Source organism: Sinocyclocheilus anshuiensis, unplaced genomic scaffold (assembly GCF_001515605.1).
Source record: "Sinocyclocheilus anshuiensis isolate Anshui unplaced genomic scaffold, SAMN03320099.WGS_v1.1 scaffold52, whole genome shotgun sequence".
In the NCBI taxonomy this organism is placed as follows: Eukaryota; Metazoa; Chordata; class Actinopteri; order Cypriniformes; family Cyprinidae; genus Sinocyclocheilus; species Sinocyclocheilus anshuiensis.
This window is the reverse complement of record NW_015554055.1, coordinates 396784-399471: the sequence shown is the minus strand read 5'-3', so window position 1 is coordinate 399471 and position 2688 is coordinate 396784. Positions and strand designations below refer to the sequence as shown.

The following is a 2688-nucleotide window of genomic DNA, read 5'->3' as shown; positions in this document are numbered from 1 at the left end:
TCACTCATCCACACACACACACACACACACACACACACACAAAGGTTGGACAGCCCCAAATATACTCCAAAACTTACACTTGCACAAATTGTACATGAGGTGCTTAACTAACTCTACAAATAGTTATGCATGTAATCAAAACACGTTTACAGTTTCCACCAACTGCTGTCACAGCAACATGAGGGGAGGGAGAGAAAAAAATACCCACGGCTGCAAATTCACATCTAAACAAGTGAAACTCAAACTATGGCAATGCAAAAATGACCTGAGGACACTATGAGACATTAACAGGAACATGGTGGAAAAGCTATCTGGAGAGTCCAAAAGTTGCTAAACACATGGCAAATTTGGTAAGTACCTACATTTTACAAGTATAAAATATTGCGATACCTAAGAGGTCTTCCTGGGTGCCTGGAAGTGGAGGGTGAGACACCATACTGCCATCTTGGACTGCACTGAGCGTGCTTAAACACTTTCCGAACACGCTGTTGACCTTTGACACAGAGAATGTGCTGAAATGACTCTGTGTGAAGAGAAGATACTTCCTCCATAAAGGCACGCTGTTTGGATGGATGAACACTAGTTTCTTCCACTCTTTCTGCAGTGTGGTAGGCTCCCATAGTTCCTTGCACAGGCAGAGTTTCTCCAGTTTCAGGTCCACGTTGGCAGGGTTACTTTCCACTGCCCTGTCCACAATGGACAGCTTCTTCTCCAGCACGGCACGAAGAGACATCTTCTTCATCTCACCATCACTGTCAGTGTCACTGGCAGCAGGGAATGGCCTAAAACCAAAGGCCAGTTCATCATGATCAGAGACAAAGAGAGAGAGCAATTTAAGTCAGGTACGGAAACAACGAAACTTTTCCTCTCTGGAGGCCTACCTGGAAGTGTACAAAGTCCAGCCACAGCTGAATGTCCATAGGATTCTCCCGTAGCTTCCTGTTAAACTCCTCCACCCGTGCACTCAGAAGGGTGCTGCTGCTCCCTTGAGCCTCAACATCCTGCTGATCTCCCTTGACCTCTGGTTGACCCTTGTCCTCCAGCCAAAGAGAGGTTCCACAGTCATAGATGCCCAGCAGATTGACCCACGATACGGGAGCCTGGGTGGAAGTCAAGCTCTCAGTGCAGGCTGAGAGCTTGATGCAGGTATCAGAGCTGACGGCATTGCCCTCAGAGTGTGGGCAAAGCAGGCAGACTATCTGACTGGAGCAGCTGACGGGTGGAAGGACAGAAATAGCGCTCGGGTTTCTTGTCCACTCGCTTCTTCTCTGGGCCACCATCGTTCCAGTTCACAGCCTGCGTCCTGACGTCTAACCCCAGGCATGAGCCTCCCTTCCTCTTATACCTAAAAAGCAAAACAATGCTGAACTAGTGAAGAACCACTGAGCTTTTTCCTCAAAAACAGTGCAGAAAATATGAACAAAACTTTTTAGATTACATCTGGGCCTACTAACAGACGAAGGACAAAGTAAAAACAGAAGTTGGCAGGTGTCTGAGTGAGGATGAGATGACTTGAGAAAGTGAAGGAAAGTGAAGTGCACCTCTGTACACACTCTTCACACATGATACCGATCAGCTTTAGAGGAGTGTGTATGGGGGCACCTGTGTGAGAGGGGGATGTCAGGAGAGAGGCACAGTGAGAGAGAATGTGAGTATTGATTGTGGTCTCTTAAGTTACAGGTGGCAGCTCTGACACCAGATTAAAGCTGATAGGAGCTGGAGAACAGCCAGGTGTGAGATTTGTTGCCTCTGAGCAGCTAATAAACCCTTCACTATAGCCTACAGTGCCAGAACATTGGAGTAAATAAGACCCAGAATGACGCTTATGGAGAGCACGGGCACAGAACTTTAACTACAGCTGCATGCTGACATCAAAATAAACTAGATTTACATTTCCAGGAAAACATCAGTGCTTGCAAGGCAGTGAAAGAAGTTTTAGGCTTTGGTTTTGCATAAATGAAACGAGCCATTAGAACCGCTTTGCCATTGTCATGGCACTCAGTACGCATCTTGATTTTTTTTTATGGCTGAGCATGAGAATCAACACATAAATTGACAACGACTTTTCAGTAAAAATGTGGCTATAGAAGTTTGAAGACAGAGAAGACTAATAACCATCCAGTATGCCAGTGGTGTCCAATCCTGCTCCTGGAGGGATGTATGCTGCCAAGTTTAGCTCTAACCAGCTGCAACACACTTGTCTGGAAGTTTCTAGACCTTGATTACTTTTTGTTTAGCTGTTTAATTAGGGTTGGAACTAAACTCTCAGGTTTGGACACCTCTGCAGTATGCAATATCACAAAGATTTTAAAAGGCAAACATTTTAAAAGTGAGTGTTTAAACTGATAACTATCAAAACATAAACAGACCTGTGCACATTAACAAATTACCGGTAAAGGTGTTTACATATAAAGCAAAACTGGGGGAACAGGTAAAATCTTATTCCCTGACACAGTTTTACTCAAACCATAAAAAAGCGCCATCAAAGGTATTTACATAAATGAATTAAACGTTGTCAAGTTAATCAGCATAATTGGTGTAAGATATGCATGTAAACATACTACATGTACTCAAACTGTAATCTTAATTAAATCCCAGAGAAGACAAAAAACAGTCTGTATAAGCAAGCAATCCATTTAAAATTACCTACTTAATCGACGAATCAAACAGTCAAATCCTATAAGGAAT

At 43.8% G+C, this 2688-nt stretch overlaps 1 pseudogene; it reads right to left on the bottom strand.

The window, feature by feature from the left end:
* The window catches only part of LOC107668503 (protein NRDE2 homolog), a 10527-nt pseudogene that overhangs the window by 5663 nt on the left and 2176 nt on the right, over positions 1 to 2688 (bottom strand).